The 25,211-nt window shown below is 44.4% G+C and overlaps 1 protein-coding gene and 1 long non-coding RNA gene across 3 annotated transcripts in view; one reads left to right on the top strand and one right to left on the bottom strand.

Annotated features, from left to right (window-relative positions):
• Window positions 1-25,211, top strand: part of EXPH5 (exophilin 5) — a 51,241-nt gene that overhangs the window by 1,652 nt on the left and 24,378 nt on the right. The window lies entirely within an intron of this gene.
• Window positions 7,037-25,211, bottom strand: part of LOC140909561 (uncharacterized) — a 47,114-nt gene continuing 28,939 nt past the window's right edge. The window contains exon 4 of one of the 2 annotated variants that reach the window (XR_012158270.1): window positions 7,037-7,287. This is a non-coding gene — a long non-coding RNA (uncharacterized lncRNA). Of the gene's footprint in view, window positions 7,288-21,424; window positions 21,975-25,211 lie in introns of those variants that run through there. The other variant, XR_012158269.1, reaches the window with a different exon arrangement.

Genomic DNA, 25,211 nt, shown 5'->3' with positions numbered 1-25,211 from the left:
CCTGTTCTTTTTGCGGATACAGACCAACACGGCTGTTACTCTGAAACCTAGCTAGTTTGTGTGATTTTCCCTATTATGATAAGATAGGGAGGGGAAGATTGGCCAGGCATGACTGTTTGCAAGGCTGGAAACGTTGTGGGTAGAAATGTTGGCCAAGATTTTTGAAAATGGGCACCTAAAGTGAGGCTCTAAGTCCACAATTAGACATATAAATAAGCTTTTCAAAAGGGCTGAGTACGCCTATTGAATTCAATAGACTTATACCTGCCACCAAGTCTGAATTTGGTCCTACATCTCTCTATATATGGTTCTGTTTTTCTCTTTATGCAAAGGCTATTCAAGTAAGCTTAATACATAATGGGGTATTTCTACTGATAGATTGTTGAGCTAAAGGTCTACTTTTAAATTTCAATTAAGTTAGCCTTAGAATGTAAGCTGAGCAGAAGAGTGGAAATAGCCTCTTGTGGTTAAGGCACTGGACAGGGATCTGGGTTAAATTACTGGCTCAACCAGAGTCTCTGTGTGACCTTGGGCAAGTCACTTAATCTATCTGTGCCTCAGTTTCCGGCCTGAAAAATAATAAATCTTCACTCCCCGGAAGTGACCAGCATGTCCCTGCTGCTCCTAGGCAGAGGGGCCAGGGGGCTCTGCATGCTGCCCCTGCCTGCAGACACCACCCCGCAGCTCCCATTGGCTGCAGTTACCAGCCAATGGGAGCTGGAGAGCCAGCACCTGGCCTTCCTTCCCCCTAGTAGCTGCAGGGACATGCTGGCCGCTTCTGGGGAGCTGCGCGGAGCTGGGTAAGAAGCCTGCCAACCCTGCCAAGCCTCCCACACCCTCCCCCCAGCACCAGCAGGGGTCCTGGGCCATGCGCTGCTGCATGCCGCCTCCCCAACACCCACAGTGTCCCTGGACTGTCCTCCCCCGAGCATCTGTGGCCCCCTGGACCAAGTTTTAATTAGGGGTATATAGTACAAGTCATGGGCTGTGAATTTTTGTTTAATGCCCGTGATCTGTCCATGACTTTTACTAAAAATACCAGTGCAGGGGGCCATGGAGCCCATTTAGATTGTTTCCCTGTAATGGGGTTTGTGAGGTAGAACTGTGCAGGTCTGAGGTATCCACCTAACTAAACAGATCCACTGACCCTTTTGTAGGAGTCTGTTGAATGCAAGCTTCTCAAGGCAGGGAGCTGTTTGTGATGCACTTTCAGTGTGTGTGACACTGTATAATCACATGAAGGGTTATAGAAATAATAAATAACAAATTATTTAATTATGTCTGTTTCTAACATAAATGTTTGTGCCCGTGAAAAGACTGTCTTCATTGGGATAAAAATATCTTATCAGTTAGTGCACAGAAAACTGGGGTGTAAATCTGCAGTGCACTAGTTTGCCGTGCACTAACTGGCCATGTGGATTCTGCTACCATGCACTGAAAGTTCCCTAGTACAGTTTGAAATACTCCTGAATGGGATCAGATTCTAGCCCCCTCGGGGCCGCACCCTAGAGTGCCGTCAGGTAAGGGATGGCATTATCTGGTATCAGCAACACCATAGAATGGAGCTAGGGGAAGGAGAAGTGGGGCTGTTACCTTCTCCATTGAATGGCTAGAGCAGGTCAGAGGTCAGGCCAGGCACACCCACAGGCTGCCTTTCCAGCCATCTCTGGAGGCGAAGAAGATTTGCTTCAAATTGTCTGAGCACAGGCGCTGCCTCAGTACAGATAACAACCTCCACCAGTGGAGTGGCAAGTCATTTGGGGCCCCCAAATTTGCCCATTTGGGGCAGGGGGGAGCGCCGGCCCGAGTCTGCAGCGCGCCCCCCCAGGCAGGGGGGAGCGCCGGCCCGAGTCTGCAGCGCGCCCCCCCAGGCAGGGGGGAGCGCCGGCCCAGGGCCCTGACAGTGGCAGGAGCCAAAGGTCCCGCCGCTCGGTCAGCGGGGGGCCACCCATGCCCGTTGACCAAACACACCCACTCCATGGTGCAGTCCTGCCCCTGAGCTACCTCCTACCCGGTCTCTCAAGCGGGTCTCTCCGGTCCCTCCAGCTGGTCCGGGTATTCCGCTGCTGGCAGCTCCAGCTCCTACTCTGTGTCGGACTCACACTGGCCTGGGCTACAGCCAGGCCCCTCCGGATACTCAGCAGCTGGCAGTCCTGGTTGCCACAGGCCTTCCTCCTGCTCAGCTTCCTCCTGGCCCAGGGCCTCCCCTGGGTCAGCAGCAAGATCGCAAGGGAGCAACCTGTGTCTGTCTCCCACCCTGATGCTCTCCTTACTGGGCAAAGCGCCCCGCCCTTTATACTTCCTGTCCCACCCCTCCCCTTCCGGGGATTGGCGTAAGCTTGGTCTGGCCCCGCCAACTCAGGCTGAGAGGGTGGCTCTTTACCCTTGGGTTCGGAGGGGAGCCACCCTGGCTCCCAACAAGGCCCAATCCAGTAGGTGTGCTCAGAGGCCACCTACCAGATTGGATCCCATTCAAAATCATCATTGTGGTAGGGCTGCCAGTGACCTTGTAACTAGGCTTTGCAGAATTCAGGGTTTTTAAAATAATTTTGATGGATAATAATGTTTTGTTTTTAAAGATTATCATTTTAAATTTTCACAGTTCTGGCAAATTATAGAAGGAGTCAGACAATTATTTAATGACAGATGTTGAGATTCAAAAAGTTAGTTTTATAACTGCTAAAACTCAAATTGTCAACATCACATGTCAAAATATACAAAGTAAATATCTTTAGATCTGCAAATTATACTCGTTTCTACTATTCAGTTACTAGTCCATTTGTAACAAGCCTAATTCAAAAATCTAAATCACTTTGGATTTTTACTCTAATAAATTCTCAGATTGGCATAGGCCCTGGGTTTTGTTTTGTCTTTTGCCTTCCTCTGCAGCATGGGTCACTTGCAGGTTTAAAGTAGTGTAAATGGTGGATTCTCTGTAACCTGAAGTCTTTAAATCATGATTTGAGGACTTGAGTAACTCAGCCAGAGTTCAGGGGTCTATTATAGGAGTGGGTGGGTGAGGTTCCATGGCCTGCGACGTGCCGGAGGTCAGACTAGGTGATCATGATGGTCCCTCCTGGCCTTTGTCTAACTGCTCAGGCAGCATTTTTCTTACTTTTCCTATCTGTACATTTTGATTATTATTGATGGAAATATTTTTTCGTTGGCCTGGGTGTGTATGGTGAAATTGACATTACCAACATTTATCAAATAAAAGTCTAATCCATCCAAGCCTATTTATCCGTTTTAGCCGTCATTAGAGCACTCACCTGGGATATGGGAGACCCTGGTTTAATTCCCCCCTCTCTGTCAGGTGGGAGAAAGGATTTGAACGGGGTCTCGACCTTTCAGGAGGTGCTTTAACCACTGAGGTACTAGCTATTCTGATGGGGGAAGGGGATTCCCTCAGTCTCTCCTGCTGAAATGTTCCACTGTGAATACAAAATGAAAGAATCTTTGGAGCAGGGGAACTAGACCTAGGATCCGTTGCCTTCCAGGTGGATGCCCTAACCACTGGGTTACAGAGTTATTCCTGCTCTTTTTCTTGCTCTCTCTCTCTCTCTGTGGCCCAAATGACTGTTCCACAGTGGATCAATACTTAAATAATCATTGGGCCAGAGAGAGCAAGAATGAGACTGTACCCCAGTGGTTAGGGAATTCAGCTGGGAGACCCCAGGTCCAGTCCCCCTTCTCCTACCACTCTTCCATTATTTAGCTACGCTCAAACAGCTTCAGCAGGAGAGACTGAGAAAGCTCCACATTAAAATATTCCATAACTCCATGGTTAGAAAACCCTCCTGAGAGGTGGGAATTGAACCTGTGTCTCTAACCACTGGACTGAAAGTTATACAGTGCGTACCACCATCACCACTTCCTCTGGCCACGTGTGGAACAAGGCAAGCATCTAACTCATTCCCACAAGAAAAGCCCTGTGTGCCTAAGCTGCCTGACTCTCTGCAGCAGGTGCATATTTGTGAATTGCTATGCAGAGCTAGGCTTCTCCCTAGGCACCTATCTCCCAGAGAGAGCACACAGCATTCTGGGCAGCATCTCCCTTTGGCTAGTTGGCTCCCCACTGGCATGATGGCTTTTGTGGATCACATTCTTAGGTGCCTTCTCTAGTGGGGAGAGTGGTGAGGATGTAATTGCCAGCCCTAGCACTTATGGGCACCAGCTGCAATTGGTGGGAGGGACGCACATGGAGATAATAAAGGAGGAAGAGAACAGAATCAATCAGTCACTCTTGTTTCTAAATTGTCTTGCTTGATTGCTTGTTTATTAACTGTTTCTGTCCAGGCATGGGAATAGGAGCAGCTGGCACCAGAGCAGATTGTGATTACATTAGAGCTAGTAATGTAATGTAGAAAAGTCAAACCAAAGTAATGACTTTTCAGCACCTCTGCCCCTTTGCAGTAAATGTCCCCTTGGGTTATGAATACAGAAAGCATGCAAGAAAGATGAATCCTCTTCACATTGTTTTGTAAACACTTGCTACAGTTGGACTCTTGTGTTCCTTAATAAATAATTGCTCCCAACTGAACTTACTTCTTATGTTTGGCAGGCAGTGCACTTGGTGGTATTTGGAGTTGTGCTCCTTTGAGATGCTTGAGCCCAAGAGTTTTACTGTAGCAGCCAGGTATAAAATGGTGCATAGGGAATGCATCTTTTTCATATGCTTTCTCCGCTCATAGCAGATTGTGCTCCTTTGGGTTATGGAGCAGACTTGGTGCATCTTGGGATTTAATTTGTTCTGACTTTACATTTTTAAGAGCTTGATCTTCCACCCTTTACTCATAGATGTGATTCTTACTCATTTACACAAAATGCCCCATTGAGAAGCATGAGACCACTTGCATGAGTGAAGATGAACCCATGGAAGTTAGGAGTAATGGGATAGAGTCCTCTAACTCTTTATCATTAAGGGAGATTTCTAACATCCAGCCTTATGCCACAGCAACTTCTGAGGCCAAGAGAGGGAAATACAAGGGCAACCAACCGTAGTAATTATCCTTGTTTCACTTGTGCTCCCTCCTGCTGCTCACATGGCCACAGCTATACTTCTATTTTTAGCACACTAGTTTGATCAGAGCTCGCATGGGTATATCTACTCGAGCTGGGAATTACTGCTCCATACCCTTAGGGAGGCTTGATTTAGAGCCTGATGCAGAGCACACTGAGATCTATGTCAAGACTTCCATTGACTTCAGCAGCCTTTGGATCAGGCCATCTTGGGCTTTGACAGGGCTTGAAAAATGTTGCACGTATATCTCCTGCCTTCCAAGGCTATGCCCCATGCAATTTAAAAATAAGAGTTGTAAACTGGTTATTTATACTGAATTTAGCCACCCTTTAAAATTTCCTGCTCCTCCGTGGTGAATGGGCAAATGGAGTTTTCAAGCCCGGGACCTGCAGACAAACTTTTTTTTCAGAGTAGCAGTCGTGTTAGTCTGTATCCACAAAAAGAAAAGAAGTACTTGTGGCACCTTAAATAACAAATTTATTTGAGCATAAGCTTTTGTGAGCTACGGCTCACTTCATCGGATGCATGCAGTGGAAAATACAGTGGGGAGATTTTATATACACAGAGAACATGAAACAATGGGTGTTACCATACACACTGTAAGAAGAGTGATCAGGTAAGGGGAGCTACTACCAGCAGGACAGCGGGGGTTGGGGGGGGAGAGAAACCTTTTGTAGTGATAATCAAGGTGGGCCATTTCCAGCAGTTGACAAGAATGTCTGAGGAACGGAAGGGGGGGGGGAAATAAACATGGGGAAATAGTTTTACTTTGTGTAATGACACATCCGCTCCCAGTCTTTATGCAAGCCTAACTTAATTATATCCAGTTTGCAAATTAATTCCAATTCAGCAGTCTCTCGTTGGAGTCTGTTTTTGAAGTTTTTTTGTTGAAGAATTGCCACTTTTAGGTCTGTAATTGAGTGACCAAAGAGATTGAAGTGTTCTCTGACTGGTTTTTGAATATTATAATTCTTGACGTCTGATTTGTGTCCATTTATTCTTTTACGTAGAGACTGTCCAGTTTGGCCAATGTACACGGCAGAGGGGCATTGCTGGCAGATGATGGCATATATCACATTGGTAGATGTGCAGGTGAACGAGCCTCTGATAGTGTGGCTGATGTGATTAGGCCCTATGATGGTGTCCCCGAATAGATATGTGGACACAGTTGGCAACAGGCTTTGTTGCAAGGACAGGTTCCTGGGTTAGTGTTTTTCTTGTGTGGTGTGTGGTTGCTGGTGAGTATTTGCTTCAGGTTGGGGGGCTGTGTGTAAGCAAGGACTGGCCTGTCTCCCAAGTGAGAGTGATGGGTCGTCCTTCAGGATAGGTTGTAGATCCTTGATGATGTGTTGGAGAGGTTCTAGTTGGGGGCTGAAGGTGATGGCTAGTGGCATTCTGTTGTTTTCTTTGTTGGGCCTGTCCTGTAGTAGGTAACTTCTGGGTACTCTTCTGGCTCTGTCAATCTGTTTCTTCACTTCAGCAGGTGGGTATTGTAGTTGTAAGAACGCTAGATAGAGATCTTATAGTGTTTGTCTCTGTCTGAGGGGTTGGAGCAAATGCAGTTGTATCGCAGAGCTTGGCTGTAGACAATGGATCGTATGGTGTGGTCTGGATGAAAGCTGGAGGCATGTAGGTAAGCATAGCAGTCAGTAGGTTTCTGGTATAGGGTGCAGAGTTCAGAGTAACAGCCATGTTAGTCTGTATTTGCAAAAAGAAAAGGAGTACTTGTGGCACCTTAGATACTAACCAATTTATTTGAGCATAAGCTTTTGTGAGCTACAGCTCACTTAATCGGATGCATACTGTGGAAAGTACAGAAGACGTTTTTATACACACAAACCATGAAAAAATGGGTGATTATCACTACAAAATTTTCATGGTTTGTGTGTATAAAAACGTCTTCTGTACTTTCCACAGTATGCATCCGATGAAGTGAGCTGTAGCTCACCAAAGCTTATGCTCAAATAAATTGGTTAGTCTCTAAGGTGCCACAAGTACTCCTTTTCTTTTTGGTATAGGGTGGTGTTTATGTGACCATCGCTTATTAGCACTGTAGTGTCCAGGAAGTGGATCTCTTGTGTGGACTGATCCAGGCTGAGGTGGATGGTGGGATGGATTTTCTCATTGATGCAGGTGGTCTTTCCAGGACAGAGATGAGGCATGTTGTCCAGGAACAGCATGGAGACATTTGTTCTACCATTCCTGGATTTATTCAAAATAAAGGACTTCAACTCCGAGAGCTGACAATCTGGAACTTTTCATAAATTCTAAATTTTCATGTAAGAAAAAAAAATCAAAGTAGAAAAAAAAGATTATAAAAGAGTTTTCTTGATCATTTGTGCAACTAAAAATTGATGTGGGATTTACTCTGTCTTTTTAACAGCCGAACAATTATGCTTGACATATTTAAGTGCAGTAACACGTATATAAATGCCTGGGCTTGGCAACCATTACTCATATTTTTTTCCAGTTCTACACGGTAAATAGTTACATGTATTGGTACCATAACAACTGAGACCTAACACATTTAATGCAAAAGAAGGCTAAGTGAAGTAGATAAGATCTAAATCTAATTGGATTTTATTACTAATAATTATGTACATTTTAATTTGTGGTGAATGTAGCTAGGAAACCATGATACCTTTGTGTTCTGTGTACTACACCTTTACACATCAAAGAATACTGGCCTGAGTGCAGAGACAGTAGCCATAGGAGGAAGGTGGTGTATTGTTAAGGGTGCAAACCTATGACTTGGGAGACCTGTGTTCAGTTCTCTGGCACACCATTGACTTGCATGACTTTGGACAGGTTACTTAGTTTCTGTGCCTCGGTTTCCCACAGCGGTAAAGTAGGTGTAGCAGTATTTCCCTAACTCATAAGGGAGTTAAGAGAATAAACAGGGGAAAGAGTGTGAGGTCCTCAGATAGTATAGTAATAGGGACCATATAACTAAGAATGGTACATTTAGTATAGTATACAATGGTATAGTTACTGCCTGCTATAGAGGAGACACTGATACACTGTGCTCCCTCCTGGAGACTTGTCATGAGAAAGTACAAATGTCTGCTTTCCTCAAAGGATGGAAGTATTTTACACTGAAAGTATTTAATGGCTCTTTATGAGAAAAAACAACAAGAGTTATTGGATTGTAAACTAACAATGACATCACAGCATTATAGCTACATATAAACCGTCACCGTATGTGTGTATATATGTGTGTCACACGCGTGCACACACACACACAATGTAAGCAATGCTGTGGGCCAAATTCTAGTCCCAAATTTGTGTGCACAACTCTGTTTGTTTGATCACCTAGGAATGTAAGTGCATATTTTGAGAGAAGCATCTGGCCCTTAAACCCCACTCCTGCAATGAGAAATCTGCCAACAGACCTCTGACTCTATGTAGATCCCGCCCCCCCCAAACTTTGGAGCTCTGCCTGTGACCAGAGCTCCTTCCATACAAATTTGCTTGCAGGACTGGCATCTTAGTTTTTAATTGGAGCTCATTTCCCAGTTCATGTAACTTCAGAATTCATACATATTCTGCTACTCTTTCCTTATTTTTCCTTTTTATTTTTCACTGTGACATTTTTGTACAAAAAAAGCAATATGGCTATATGAGAAATGTCTGCATCTTGTACCTTCATAAAGTAGTTCATGATAACATTTATGACTGCACTGTACGTTCATAGATTCCTAGTCCAGAAGGGAATAAATGTGATCATCTATTCTCACCTCCTGTATAACACAGGCCATAGAACTTCCCCAAAATAATTCCTAGAGCAAATCTTTTAGAAAACAATACAATCTTGATTTTAAAAATTGCCAGTGATGGAGAATCCACAACTACCCTGGGCAAGCTGTTTCAATGGTTAATTATGCTTACTGTTACAATTTCACTTCTTATTTCCAGTCTGAATTTGTCTAGCTTCAATTTCCAGCCATTGGTTTGGGTCATGCCTTTTTAGTCTGCTAGATTAAAGAACCCCCATTATCAAATATTTGTTCCCCAGGTAGATACTTAGACTGTAATCAAGTCACCCCTTAATTTTCTTTTTATTTAGTTTAACAGAGTGCAATCACTTTTTCTAATCCTTTAGTAAGGCACTTTGTCAAATCCTTTAGGCATTCTCCTGGCTCTCCTAAACCCTCTCCAAGTTAGCAGCATGCTTCTTGAATTGTGGGCACCAGAACTGGATACCGTATTCCAGCAACCATCACACCAGTGCCAGATATGGAGGAGGAAAAAACCTCCGTACTCCAACTCAAGATTCCTGTTTATGCATCCACAGATAGGATTAACCCTTTTGACCACCGTGTCATAGATTCATAGATACTAAGGTCAGAAGGGACCATTATGATCATCTAGTCTGACCTCCTACACAACGCAGGCCACAGAATCTCACCCACCCACTCCTGCGAAAAACCTCTCACCTATGCCTGAACTATTGAAGTCCTCAAATCGTGGTTTAAAGGCTTCAAGGAGCAGAGAATCCTCCAGCAAGTGACCCGTGTCCCATGCTACAGAGGAAGGTGAAAAACCTGCAGGGCCTCTTCCAATCTGCTCTGGAGGAAAATTCCTTCCCAACCCCCAAATATGGCAATCAGCTAAACCCTGAGCATATGGGCAAGATTCACCAGCCAGATACTACAGAAAATTCTTTTCTCAGTAACTCAGATCCCACCCCATCTAATATACCATCACAGGCCATTGGGCCTATTTACCATGAATATTTAAAGATCAATTAATTACCAAAATTATGTTATCCCATCATACCATCTCCTCCATAAACTTATCAAGTTTAATCTTAAAGCCAGATAGTGTCACACTGGTAGCTCCTGTTCAGCTCATTATCCACCATGACCCCCAAATCTTTTTCAGTCACTGCTTCCCAGGATAGAGTCCCCTATCCTGTAAGTTAGTCTATATTTTTATTCCTAGATGTATACATTTAGCATATTAAAACAGATATTGTTTGCTTGCACCCATTTTACCAAACAATCCAAATTGCTCTGTTCCAGTGACCTGTCCTCTTTTTTTTCTTTACCACTCCCCCAATTTTTGTATCATTTGCAAATGTTATCAGTGATGCTTCTCTGTTTTCTTCCATTTCTAATATTGATAAAAATGTTAAATAGCATAGGGTCAAAACTAATGCCCGCAGGACCCCCCTGGAAACACACCTGGTCGATGATTATTCCCAGTTTTCAGTTACATTTTTAGATCTATCAGTTTGCCAGTTTTTAATCCATTTAATGTGTGCCATGTCAATTTTACATCATTCTAGTTTTTTAATCAAAATGTTGTGCAGTAGAAAGTCAAACGCCTTACAGAACCCTAAGTATATTACATCAATATTATTATCTTTATCAGCCAAACTTGTAACTTCATTAAAAAAATCAAGTAAGTTTGACAGGATCTATTTTCCATAAACCCCATGTTGATTTGCATTAATTATATCACCTTCCTTTTAATTCTTGATTAATAGAGTCCTGTATCAGTGCTTCATTATCTTGTCCACGACCAATATTAGACTAACAGGCCTATAATTACCCATTTATCCTTTCTAAATAGTGGCACAACATTAGCTTTCTTCCAGTCTTCTTGAACTTCCCAAGTGTTGCAAGATGTATTAAATATCAACATTAACAGTCCAGTGAGTTTCCCCAGGCAGCTCTTTTAAAACTCTTGGATGCAAGTTATCTGGAGCTGCTGACTTTAAAATATCTAACTTTAGTAGCTGCTGTTTAACATCTTCCTGAGATACTTGTGGAAAGGAAAGTGTGTTGTATGATGAGACTATATCTGTTTCCCCAAATACATACCAGAAATATTTATTGAACACTTCTCTCTTTTCTCCATTGTTATTGATGAGTCCACCATTTCCAGTACGATTAGGATTCTTTTTGTTCCTAATATACTTAAATTCTGTATTGTCCTTAACTCTGCTGGCTATAGCTTTCTCCTTGTGTCTCTTTGCTTCCCTTTTAAATTTTCTGCAATTCCTAGCTTCTGATTTATATTAATCACTATCAACTTCCCCTTTCTTCCATTTGTTTTTTATGTACATTATAGCTGCCTTCATTTACCTTCTAGACCAGGTTGTTGTTTTTTTAACCAATATGGCCTTCTTCCTTGATTATGGCTTTTTGAACATCTAGTAGAGCAGTGGCTTTCAAACTTTTTTTCTGAGGACCCAGTTGAAGAAAATTATTGATGCCTGTGACCCAATGGAGCTGAGGATGAGGGGTTTGGGGTGTGTGACAGGGGCTGGACAGAGGGTTGGGGTGTGGGGGTTAGGGCTGTGGGGTGGGGCCGGGAATGAGAAGTTCAGGGTGTGGGAGGGGGCTCTGGGCTGGGGTAGGGGGTTGGGGTACAGGAGGGGGTCAGGGCTCTGGGCTGGGGGTGCAGGCTCTGGGGTAGAGCCAGGAATGAGGGGTTTGGGGTGCAGGAAGGGGTTCCAGGTTTGGGAGGGGCTCAGGGCTGGGACAGGGGATTGGGGCATGGGGTTGGGGTGCAGACTTACCTCCAGAAGTTCCTGGTCAGCGGCGCAGCCGGGGTGCAGAGGCAGGCTTCCTGCCTGTCCTGGCACTGGGGACTGTGCTACACCCTGGAAGCAGCCAGCAGCAGGTCCAGCTCCTAGGTGGAGGCCCACCAGCGGTTTCGTGCAACTCTCACCTGCAGGCTAATGGGAGTGCAGAGCTGGTGCTTGGGATAGCACATGGAGCCCCATGGCCCCCGTGCCTAGAAGCCAGAGCCACTGCTGGCCACTTTCGGGGCGCAGCGTGGTGTCGAAACAGGTAGACTAGACTCCCTTAGCAGGGCAGCACCACCAACAGGACCTTTAATATCCCGGTCAGTGGTGCTGACCAGAGCGACCCGGTGCCTGACATGCCGTTGCAACTCGAACTTTGAAAAACAGTGTAGTAGAGTGTTCTTAAACCATTGTCATTTAGATTGTTCTGGTTGCATTTTTTTCTTCCAGATTTGGCTTATAATTGTTTTCAGCTGTATGACATTTAAAGCACCAAGTGTATATATTACTGCATACACCAAGTGTATATAAGTTACCTGCATAGAAGAGCAGGAACTTGCTATGATTTCCCTCAGTGCGTTATTGTTATCTACTATCTATGGTATTATCTACGGTATTTTGTTTATGAAAAGTCTTTTCTCATGACCCACTAAAAATTCATTAGACTGGAAGAGGGGACATTTCTTGGTTACATTCAAATCAAAACCACTACGAGGGACATTATCTAAGAGAGTCCCTTCTAATCGTCAGGTCAGTGGCTACATTACCTTACCTATCATTTGGAATTTACACACCCACACAGCATACTTTAAAAGATTATAAATATTCTTCCCTTAAATTGCATCATGAACCTCTAGTTTTATTACTCTATGGCGAGGCAGCTTGTGAACATCTTGGTTAAAGGCAGCGTGATAACAAGTGCAAAACATCCACCATTCTGCACAGCCAGATTTTTCCCTCTGTCCTTCAGCTGCGATAGTAATTTATAGCTGTGCACAGAAACACAAAGCGGTTATGAAATATTACCAGATCACAACAGTAGCATTGTACACCCATAATGCACTCTGCATAAAGGTAAATAACTGAACCAGGCTCAGGACAATTGAGAATCAGGCCCACTTTCTAGAGAGCTGCTGACAGCTATGGCATTAGCCCTTAATGACCTGTCACTCAAGAACTTGCGTTTTCTAACCTATTCATAGGTCCAGTAAAAAGATACTCCAATTTCTACCTTATCTACTTGTTTCCTGACATCAACATGGCACAAAATAACATCTTCACAATAAACTGTGACTACACCAGATAAAACCTGAAGCAGAGCTCTGTGTGGCTCAAAAGCTTCTCTCACCAATAAAAGTTGGTCCAATGAAAGATATTACCTCACCCACCTTGTCTCATACAAGGTAATCGTGAGATTCAGATGTCAAGATTCAGTGACACTAAGTTCCTCTCTGACTGTTCTTTCAGCCTCTGGTAATGAAGTGGTTTAATGTGCTGGAGGGGTTGAGACGTCACTATAGCTTGAGCTGGGTGATGAATACACTTATAGCTATCGTGATCTCAGTTTATAGTGTTCTGTGCTTTAAGGACTTGCAGTATTTGACTTAAAGACAATCTGAATTCCTGATTTCTTAGCTTCCTCTGTGAACTCCTGCTTCCTACGCTGTCATTTAGAGCCGAGGTAATTTGTGTGCTCTCCATGGGGCTGAATCTGGCTTCTTGCTCCTGTAGCTGCCCACTGGCAGCTTGTTATGAAGAAAAATGGTTTCCGCTTCAAAGCAGTCTGTCTGCCTATTCTCCCGCCCAGGAGAACAGACTGCAGTTAATGGACATCGAGTTTTGGGCTTAAATACAGGAGAAATAACATCTAGAATAAAATGCCTGCAGTAAGGAAACTCATGGATATGGTTTAATATGCTGAATTGCTGCTTTGGAGTGGATGGGGGGGAAATGCGGGTAGCCTATTGCCGCTGACTAGAGGGGGCTCATTTTAAGATTACGGCACCAAAGACAACTATAAATTATAGGGTGCAAGGCTGCTCCTGTGGTTAAAACCCAGGGAGGAAGTCCAGAGATGATGATTAATTTAAATCAGTGATGTGATAGCTTAGTCTTCTGGAATCAGTTCCTTTGTAGGCTGATTAAAATTTAACCTCTACATTCATACTGGGTTAGGCTTTACCAAAATACAGTCAGTGTTAAATTAAACGTATAAACTTGTGATTAGAGCTAGCATGCACATTGTTCACACTCTTATTGTTCTGTCTCCCAGATGTTCTGGCATCTGTCTGGTATGTGGCACCTCTGATTATTTCTTTGCTCTAAGGGCTTTGAAGCTGTGTGATGTACAGTAGCAGTTTTTATTATCATAGCTCATTAAGAGAAATATATTGGACAGATTTTGTGTGGTTTTTTTTTTTTTTACAAGCAGCTGGAAGCTGGGCGGAGAGAAGATTTATAGGCAGTGGAACTCCTGGAAGGGGCAGAGAAGATAAAGTGCTGCTTCCACTAAAATATTCCCCACCCATAAGACCTTTTGCAAATGCTTAATGTGAACAGGGCTCTTGCAGTTTCAGTGCTAGAAACCCCTTATTTGTGGCATCTCTCCTAGACTCAGCAATCAAATAGCCACAGCCAAGCCCTGGTCTACACGACAGAGTTAGAGCAAGCTAAGGCAGTTTACATCGACCTAACTCTAAGCGTCTATGCTAAAATGTAGCTCCCAGCAATGTAATGCCTACTACACCAACTTAATAACTCCACCTCCGCCAGAGGCGTAGTGCTTAGGTTGACATAGTTAGGTTGGTGCACCATGAGTGTACACACTGCATTGCTTACAATGCCCGTTGCTGTCTTTCAGAAGCTGTCCCACAATGCCCCGCCCTGACAGTTAAATCGGTGCACGTGCTCCTGGTGAGGATGCGCACTGTCGACACGAGGCGCATAGTGTGGACATGCAAAAGCGATGTAATTACTGCAATGGCTGTATGTCGCTGTAACTTAGCCCTGGTCTACACCACAGGGTTAGGTCAAATTTAGCCACGTTGGGTCGATTTTAAAATGAATGCGTCTACACAACCAACCCTGTTCCGTCGACCTAAAGGGCTCTTAAAATCGACTTTAGTACTCCTCCCCGGTGAGGGGAGTAATGCTAAAATCAACCTTGCAGGGTCAAATTTGGGGTAGTACAGATGCAATTCGACGGTATTGGCCTCTGGGACCTATCCCAGAGTGCTCCAATGTGACCGCTCTGGACAGCACTTTGAACTCTGATGCACTAGCCAGGTACACAGGAAAAGCCCCGGGAAATTTTGAATTTCATTTCCTGTTTGGTCAGTGTGGCGAGCTCAGCAGCACAGGTGACCATCCAGTCCCCCCAGAATTGCAAACAAGCTCCAGCATGGACTGAAAGGGAGACACTAGATCTGATTGCTGTATGGGGAGAAGAATCTGTGCAGGCAGAACTCAGATCAAAAAGAAGAAATGTAAATATATATGCCAAAATCGCAAAGGGCATGGTGGAAAGAGGCTACAACAGGGACACACAACAGTGCCGCGTGAAAGTTAAGAAGCTCAGACAAGCCTACCAAAAGACAAAGGAGGCAAACAGTCGCTCCGGGTCAGAGCCCCATACACGCCACTTTTATGATCAGCTGCATGGCATTCTGGGGGGGACCCTACCACTACCCCACCGCTGTCCTTGGACACCTGCAAGTGGGGAGTCTCATGCAACAGGGAGGAAGATTTTTGTGGATGAGGAAGAGGAGGAGGAGAAGAATGTGCAGCAGGCAAGCGGTGAATCCATTCTCCCCGGCAGCCAGGACCTTTTCATCACCCTGGAGCCAATACCCTCCGAAGGCAGGATTCCTGACCTTGAAGCCAGAGAAGGCAGCTCTGGTGAGTGCACATTTGTAATGAAAGAACAGGGTTTAAAAGCAAGAATGTTTGATTTGCCCTGAAGAATTGGGATGCATTTGCAGCCAGTACAGCTACTGAAAAACTCTGTTAACGTGTCTGGGGATGGAGGGGGAATCCTTCAGGGACATCTCCATGAAGCTCTCCTAGAGGTACTCTGAAAGCCTTTGCAGAAGGTTTCTGGGGAGGGCTGCCTTATTTCGTCCTCCACGGTAGGACACCTTACCATGCCAAGCCAGTAGCAAGTAGTCTGGAATCATTGCAGCACAAAGCATGGCAGCAAATGGTCCTGGGTTTTGGTCGCATTCAAGCAACATTCAGTCTTTATCTTCCTGTGTTAGCCTCAGGAGAGTGATATCATTCATAGTCACCTGGTTGAAATAGGGGAATTTTTGTAAGGGAACAGTAAAAGGACCCCATTCATGCTGGCTTGTTTGCGCTTGGCTAAGAGGGATCATCCCAGAAAATAGCCACATGACCGGGGAGGGGTGAAGGGATCATCCCAGAGAGTAGCCACGTGGTGGGGAGGGGAGAGGTATGTGCTGCACATACACCCGAAAACCGCAGCTCCTCCTTTTAAATGTGAAACCCAACCAGCATTGCTTGCTATGGGAAAGGATGGCGTTGCAGTTTGAAAACATTTCCACATGCTATGAAGGCAGAAGAAGCCAACCCTGCATACGAAAAGGCTTACCATGGCTGCCTGGAAACAGAATTCTGTTGCCTAGCCATGTGTGAGGTGTCACCATACTGGCAGGCACTCAATATAAAAGGCAAAATGTGACCTTGTAACTAAAGCACATGTGCTGTCTCCTATGAATTTCTTGATTCACTGTGAAAGAGTCTCCCTTTTGTTCTCAGAAATGTATCATAAATTTTACTCTCACTTTTTATCTCCTCCCAAGTGCAAATGTTTCTATGCTCCCCCTATCATCTCCGTCCCTGAGGTTATCGCAGATTAGAAGGCTAAAAAACGCACTCGCAATGACATATGTTTTCTGAGCTCATGCAGTCCTCCCACACTGATAGGGCACAGCTTAATGCATGGAGGCATTCAGTGGCAGAGGCCAGGAAAGCATTAAGTGAGTGCGAAGAGCAGAGACAGGAGGTGATGCTGAGGCTAATTGGGGAGCAAACGGACATGATGAAGTGTCTGTTGGAGCTGCAGGAAAACCAACAAGTGCACAGACCCCACCCCCACCCCACCACATCCATCGTATAACTGCCTGCCCTCTTCCCCAAGTTCCATATCCTCCTCACCCAGACGCACAAGAATGTGCGGGGGGGGGGGGGGAGGGGAGTGGGAGGCTCCGGACACCAAGCCACTCCACTCCAGAGGATGTCCCAAGCAACAGAAGGCTGTCATTCAAACAGTTTTGATTTGTAGTGTGGCTACAATAAGCAGTGTGCTCTTGTCCTTCCCTCCTCCCGTACCCCACCCCACCCGGGCTACCTTGTCAGTTATCTCACTTTTTTTTTAATTAATAAAGAAAGAATGCATAGTTTCAAAACAATAGTTACTTTATTTCCTTTGCCAGCTGTGATCGAAGGGAGGAGGGTGGTTGGCTTACAGGGAATTAAAATCAACAAAGGGGGTGGGTTTGCCGCAAGGAGAAACACACACAGTTGTCACACCATAGCCTGGCCAGTCATGAAACTGGTTTTCAAAGCCTCTCTGATGCGCAACGCGCCTAGCTGTGCTCTTCTAATCGCCCTGGTTTCTGGCCATGCAAAGTCGGCCACCAGGTGATTTGCCTCAACTTCCCAGCTTGCCATAAACATCTCCCCCTTACTCTCACAGATATTATGGAGCACACAGCAAGCAGCAATAACAATGGGAATGTTGATTGTGCTGAGGTCTAACCTAGTCAGCGCACAGCACCAGCGAGCTTTTAAACATCCAAAGGCACATTCTACCACCATTCTGCACTTGCTCAACCTATAGCTGAACTCTCCTTTCTACTGTCCAGGCTGCCTGTGTACGGCTTCATGAGCCATGGGAGCAAGGGGTAGGTTGGGTCCCCAAGGATAACTATTGACATTTCAACATCTCCAATGGTAATTTTCTGGTCTGGGAAGTAAGTCCCTTCTTGCAACTGCTTGAACAGCCCTGAGTTCCTGAAGATGCGAGCGTCATGCACCTTTCCCGGCCATCCCACATTGATGATGGTGAAATGTCCCTTGTGATCCACCAGTGCTTGCAGCACCATTGAGAAGTACCCCTTGTGGTTTATATACTGGTTGGCAAGGTGGTCCAGTGCCAAGATAGGGATATGTGTTCTGTCTATTGCCCCACCACAGTTAGGGAACCCCACTGTAGCAAAGCCATCCAGTATGACTTGCACATTTCCCAGAGTCACTACCCTTAATAGCAGAACATCAGTGATTGCACTGGCTACTTGGATCACAGCAGTCCCCTCAGTAGACTTGCCCACTCCAAATTGATTCCTGACTGACCAGTAACAGTCAGGCATTGCAAGCTTCCACAGGGCTATCGCCACTCGCTTCTCAACTGTCAGGGTAGGTCTCATCTTGGTATTCCTGTGCTTAAGGGTGGAGTAAAGCAACTCACAAAGTTCAAGGAAAGTGGCCTTAAGCATGCAAAAGTTTTGCAGCCACTGTGAATCATCCCATACCCGCAATACTATGCAGTCCCACCAGTCTGTGCTTGTTTGCCAGGCCCAGAATCGGAGTTCCACTGTATCAACCAGCCCCACTGCCGCCATGATGTCCCAATTGCCACCGCCCGTGCTTTCAGGAACGTCTGTGCCCATGTCCTCATCACAATCATCCTTGTGCTGGTATCTCCTAGCCAGGTTCTGCAGATATCCAGGATAATCTATGAGGTGTTTACAATGCTCACAACAGCAGTGGTGAGCTGAGCGGGCTCCATGCTTGCTGTGGTATGGCATCTGCACGGGTAACCCAGGAAAAAGGGCACAAAACGATTGTCTTCCATTACTTTCACAGAGGGAGGGAGGGGCGACTGACGACATGTACCCAAAACCACCCTCGATAATGTTTTTGCCACATCAGGCATTGGGAGCTTAACCCAAAATTTCAATGGGCAGTGGAGACTGCGGTACTGTGGGATAACTATCCACAGTGCACCGCTCCGTAATTCAATACTAGCCGCAATATTGAGGACACACTCCGCCGACTTAATGCGCTTAGTGGGAACATACACAGTTGACTGTATAAAATCAATTTCTAAAAATCGACTGAGTTTTGGTTGCATTCAAGCAACATTCCGTCTTCTGGAGCTGCAGGAAAGCCAATAAGGACCAAATAAGGCAGCCCTCCCCAGAAACCTTCTGCAAAGGCTTTCAGAGTACCTCCAGGAGAGCTTCATGGAGATGTCCCTGGAGGATTCCCCCTCCATCCCCAGACACGTTAACAGAGTTTTCCAGTAGCTGTACTGGCCGCGAATGCATCCCAATTCTTCAGGGCAAATCAAACATTAAACACTCTTGCTTTTAAACCCTGTTCTTTCGTTACAAATGTGCACACACCAGAACTGCCTTCTCTGGCTTCAGGGTCTGGGATCCCGCCTTGGGAGGGTATTGGCTCCAGGGTGATGAAAAGGTCCTGGCTGCCAGGGAAAGCGGATTCACCACTTGCCTGCGGTGCATTCTCCTCCTCCTCCTCTTCCACAAAATCCTCCTCCCTGTTGCGTGAGACTCCCCCTTGCAGGTGTCCAAGGACAGCAGTCGGGTAGTGGTAGGGTCCCACCTAGAATGCCATGCAGCTGATCATAGAAGTGGCATGTATGGGGCTCTGACCTGGAGTGACCATTTGTCTCCTTTGTCTTTTGGTCTGAGGCCTGAGCTCCTTAACTTTCACGAAGCACTGTTGTGTGTCCCTGTTGTAGCCTCTCTCCACCATGCCCTTTGCAATTTTGGCATATATATTAGCATTTCTTCTTTTTGATCTGAGTTCTGCCTGCACAGATTCTTCTCCCCATACAGCAATCAGATCTAGTGTCTCCCTTTCAGTCCATGCTGGAGCTCGTTTGCGATTCTGGGGGGACTGCATGGTCACCTGTGCTGCTGAGCTCGCCACACTGACCAAACAGGAAATGAAATCCAAAATTTCCCGGGGCTTTTCCTGTGTACCTGGCTAGTGCATCAGAGTTCAAAGTGCTGTCCGGAGCAGTCACATTAGATAGGTCCCCGAGGCCAATACTGTCAAGTTGCGTCTGCGCTACCCGAAATTCGACCCCGCAAGGTCGATTTTTAGCGCTACTCCCCTCGCCAGGGAGGAGTACTGAAGTCGATTTTAAGAGCCCTTTAGGTCGCCAGAACAGGGTTGGTTGTGTCGATGCATTCATTTTAAAATCGACCTAACTTGGCTAAATTTGACCTAAGCCCATAGTGTAGATCAGGGCTTAGCTCAACTTAATTTTTTAATGTAGACTTGCCTTAAGACGTTCCCACTTCAAATAGCAGTAACTGCATTCCAGGGTGCGTGTGGGAGTTATGTGCAAGAATGGGTCTCTGCCCACTGACAGTCCAACTCCTTAAAGTTGTATGCAGCCTGAGAGAGGAAGGCCAGAGGGCTAGAGCTGAGAGGCTGATCCACAGAGTCAGAGGTTTCATTCCCCAAAATCCTTTGTACCTTTACTTTTGAGGAGTTTCCTTGCATTAGTGGGAAGAGTCTTTCCATTAACTTCAGTGGACTTTGAATCCAGCCCAAAAGATTGAATGTATATATTGTGCAGTCTTCTTGTTGTGACCTTTATCTCAAACTCCCTTTACTGTTCGTTTGATTATGAGTGTTGTAAAAGCAGTAAATAACAGCACCACTGTGTGAAGACATTCAGAGAAGAGAAATGAGAGAAAATGAAAGCTGACAGGTTAAAAGGACACTTTCTAGTAGTCTACACCCAACCCTTGTATTATTTTGCCAATCCGCTATTGACAAAAACTATTTTGTTCTTCAAAAAAAAAAAATTCAGTGTAAACATTTTTCAGATTTAGACGCTAATTTTGCAGAGATGTAATTGTTGCCAAGAAGGCCAATGGCATTTTGGGATGTATAAGTAGGGGCATAGCGAGCAGATCGAGGGACATGATCGTTCCTTTCTATTCGACATTGGTGAGGCCTCATCTGGAGTACTGTGTCCAGTTTTGGGCCCCACACTTCAAGAAGGATGTGGATAAATTGGAGAGAGTCCAGCGAAGGGCAACAAAAATGATTAGGGGACTGGAACACATGAGTTATGAGGAGAGGCTGAGGGAGCTGGGATTGTTTAGCCTGCAGAAGAGAAGAATGAGGGGGGATTTGATAGCTGCTTTCAACTACCTGAAAGGGGGTTCCAAAGAGGATGGCTCTAGACTGTTCTCAATGGTAGCAGATGACAGAACGAGGAGTAATGGTCTCAAGTTGCAGTGGGGGAGGTTCAGGTTGGATATTAGGAAAAACTTTTTCACTAAGAGGGTGGTGAAACACTGGAATGCGTTACCTAGGGAGGTGGTAGAATCTCCTCCCTTAGAGGTTTTTAAGGTCAGGCTTGACAAAGCCCTGGCTGGGATGATTTAACTGGGAATTGGTCCTGCTTTGAGCAGGGGGTTGGACTAGATGACCTTCTGGGGTCCCTTCCAACCCTGATATTCTATGATTCTATGATTCTAATATGCACATGCTTAACTTGACAGACATGAAAACGTTAGATAAATAAACCTTTGCAGGATTACAGCCTTTTACAAAAATCCCTATAGTGTGTTCATCCCAGACATTGTAGTCAGTATCACTTTCTGGCTCTTAATACTCCTGCAGTGTGCCTCCAACGGAGAAGTGAAATTTTCATTCTCTAAACTAAAAAAAGTGCAAGAAAAAAACAAGAGCATAAATGGTACATAAGTAAGATCTTAAATTCTCTCAGCTGTAATAATATAAGCTATTGTTAGTAACACACAAAGAATTTTTTTTAATGATGACATCTTGCCCGTGTACATTTAAATATCTCTTCTATAGTTACAATATACATACATACATACATAAATTAGTGGAACTGCTGGCTTATGCCTTTTGAGGGATGTGTGATTGCAGTAACTGAGCCATGGTTACTCCAGAAAATTTAACTAGATACATAAGCCAAGGATAGGGAGTTCACCAAAGGGGCATACAGAATAAAGCAGGAGGAAGGTAATAAATTAAAATACCAGGGAAAGATGATTTTCTTTGTAAAGAGAAATCTTGGGTTCCAATTAGACAATAAAATGGTTTTCTAGTGCTGTTTTCCCAATGTGTTTTTATACCCCTCACTGACAAAGCAACGCATTTCAAGTATGAGCAGAATAAAAGAATAAATTCCTTGAATGACTGCTGCAAATTATTTGCACTGCAATAGTTGGTATCTAATGCTGTGGACACAGTTGTTTTCTTTTTCATGTAGCCACTTCAGCTTTGCCTTCTCAGCCAATGGTTGCCTTGAACTGATGAGTTCTTTCTGATCTGCCTCTCCTTCCACCTATGAAGTCTTCCTCTTCTCTCTGGGTACTGTAAGATGTATAGTTTGCCATTTTATAGTCAAGGATCATTTAGGGCCTGATCTTGCTCCTACTGAAATCAATGGGAGTTTTACTTTTGATTTAAGAAGAAGCAGAATTGGGTCCTCGTTCACAAGTAAACAGCAGGTTGTTACAGAGCATCTTTCAGAGGCTCTTGCTCAGCAACCCAGTCTCTGCTACCTTACTAGCTCCCTCCCTCCCCCTTCTAAAGTATGAGGATGGTAGAAAAGATACTTTTCCTCTTTCTCTAGCAGTAGAAACTCACAAGTGTCACAACAGGAAGTGCCATGTTGGGGCTGTAGCTTTCTCTGCAATTATGTAATGATAGTAGGCTCCATATCAAAGCACAAACAAAAAAACTCAGGTAACTTCCTCCCCATCTCCTGTTATTAGAGATCTCCAGGCTTACATAAGAAGCATTAGGACATGTTTATGCAAATATGGAAGAGGTGTGTATAAAAAAAAAAGTTATGAAATTGTTCATGGATTGAGCAATGTATAGTTGAGATATTGTTTGAGATAAAGATGGGGAAAAGTGAGAAAAGAAGAGTCATTCAGGATTGTACCTGCTATAGTTTGTTGAACAGTCAACACAGCCTTCTGGGTGAAGTCCTTGGAAATAATTAGGGTCCTACCAAATTCGCGGCCATGAAAAATGCATCATGGACCATGAAATCTGGTCTTCTGTGTACTTTCACCCTATACTATACAGATTTCACAGGGGAGGAACAGTGTTGTTTAAACTGGGGGTCCTGACCCAAAAAGGGGTCATGCGGTGGTGGTGGTGGGGGGGTTGTAAGGTTATTGTGTGGTTGTGATGTTGTGATATTGCCACCCTTATTTCTACACTGCCTTCAGAGCCGGGTGACGAGAAAGTGGCAGCTGCTGGCCAGGTGCCCAGCTCTGAAGGCAGCACCACCAGCAGAAGCGCAGAAGTAAGGGTGGCAATGGGTGGCTAGAAAGTGGCGACTGCTGCCTAAGGGTAAGGGTAGAAATACCATACCATGCTATCCTTGCTTCTGTGCTGCTGCTGCTGGTGGCACTACCTTCAGAGCTGGGATCCCGGGCAGCAGCTGCCACTCTCCAGCCACCCAGTTCTGAAGGCAGTGCTGTCGTCAGCAGCAGAGAAGTACAGATAGCAATACTATGAGCCCCCCACAATAACCTTGTGACCCCCCCACTACCCTCTTTTGGGTCAGGACCCCTACAGTTACAACATCATGAAATTTCAGATTTAAATATCTGAGATCATTAAATTTATGATTTTTAAAATCCTATGACTGTGAAATTAACCAAAATGGACTGTGAATTTGGTAGGGCCCTAGAAATAATCTTTTATCCTCCAAGTTTTTGGAGGTAGTTTTGCTAGTCACATTGTTGTCTCCTCCCAAGATGCTCAAATAGATGCCATGAAAGAACTGGAGTGGAGGAGATGGAAGAGGGGGACTAGAGAGCAGTTAGGGTTTAGACAGTGTTACAGAGCACTGTCTCAACATTTAATTCGTTCTCTGCTTTATTCAGCAGTGTTGCAATCCAAATATTAATTCCAGTGAATCAAAGGCTGGTCTATATTTGGAGTCAGATAACAACACAAGACTGTTAATTACTTTATATTCTCAAGAACTACTTTCATTGTAGTTTAATATTGTTGTTCAGCACAGATTAGGGGGACCATGTAGACATGACTGGGCAAATGTATAGCGGGGGTAAGATAGTGTTGATGGGAGCTACTCCAAAGGGATCAATATTTACAGTACATGATTAAAAAAAAATTCTTTGCAGTGTTGTACAGTTGGAATGAAATATCAACACCTATTCATCCAACATATTATAAGGCAGAGTGTAGGGCTGGTTGGATTTTTTTGTTTGTTTTGTTTTTACACCTTCTTGGTCTTAGCAGGAGACCAAATCTTAAAAACAGATTTAAAAAAAACTGCCCAAAACTTCCAACAGTTTTGAGGTTCTGGTTAGAATATTTATATATATGTATATATATAAATAATCTAAGGTTCGTTAGAGTAAACAAATCACCTTCCAGGCCTGGGAGCCCACAGATTCCATGAAGAATTGTCCCTCCAAAAAACCATTTTGATTTTGGAAGCTTGTTTATGTAGGAAAATTCAGGCATTTTTCATCAAGCTTTCTGAACACTTTTTTCAAAGTAACAGCCGTGTTAGTCTGTATTCGCAAAAAGAAAAGGAGTACTTGTGGCACCTTAGAGACTAAATTGGTCTCTAAGGTGCCACAAGTACTCCTTTTCTTTTTGTGAACACTTTTTGCTTTTTACCACTAGATGGCAATAAATTGAATGGTTTCAGAGTAACAGCCATGTTAGTCTGTATTCGCAAAAAGAAAAGGAGTACTTGTGGCACCTTAGAGACTAACCAATTTATTAGAGCATAAGCTTTCGTGAGCTACAGCCCACATAAACTGAATATGATTTTCATCTGCCTTTTTTGAACTGTTTTCCTCTTAAAAATACGTCCAAACATTAACCTGGTTTGATATATAATATATATATGTAACTTCTGATCTGTCATACCGTTACATCTTACACAAATCAGACTAATAATTTATACTTATTTTTTTCGAAGAGAGGATGGGGATGCCTTGTAGATGTTTTCATCTTTCAGAACTCCAGCAAAGCAGGTCTATGCTTGTTTCTGAGGCAGTTTGTGCTCCTTGTGAGTACAGACTCTCCCCAGATGCTGCATTTATAGTTCCATGTCTGTATTTTTACTCACTCAGATATATTGAATCCCTTGTGTTAAGGCTGCGCTAGTGAGGTAATGGAGGTGGCTCATGGGAGCATCTTTGTTCAAATTCTTCCAGCAGTTTGACATGAGAGTGGGGGTGATTTTTCCTGCTTCTAATGGAATTCACCATCTCCCTAAACACTTCTTAATCATCCAGGGTTTCCTGAAGAGTAGAGTTTTTGCCTTAGCATCAGATTGCACCAAATATCCACTTGTTTAAAAAAAAAAAAAAGAAAGAAAATCTCCACAAACCTACCTATAAAGGTCTACCCCGATCCTACCTTCCTTCAAATGACATCAGCTAAACAATGCATTACTCAGTACTGTTTTCTGGAAGAAGTGTGTGTGTTCCCAGCATGTGCATTTAGTGTAAGCTTGTGTGCCAGCAGCGGTCTCTCGAACAGAGACAGAAAGTGATCATATGTAAATGGATAAGTGAATAGATTCCTCAGCCTGTAACCCTCCTCTCA

The sequence above is a fragment of the Lepidochelys kempii genome, chromosome 1 (assembly GCF_965140265.1).
Source record: "Lepidochelys kempii isolate rLepKem1 chromosome 1, rLepKem1.hap2, whole genome shotgun sequence".
NCBI classification, from domain to species: domain Eukaryota; kingdom Metazoa; phylum Chordata; order Testudines; family Cheloniidae; genus Lepidochelys; species Lepidochelys kempii.
This window is presented reverse-complemented; position numbering and strand designations above follow the sequence as displayed.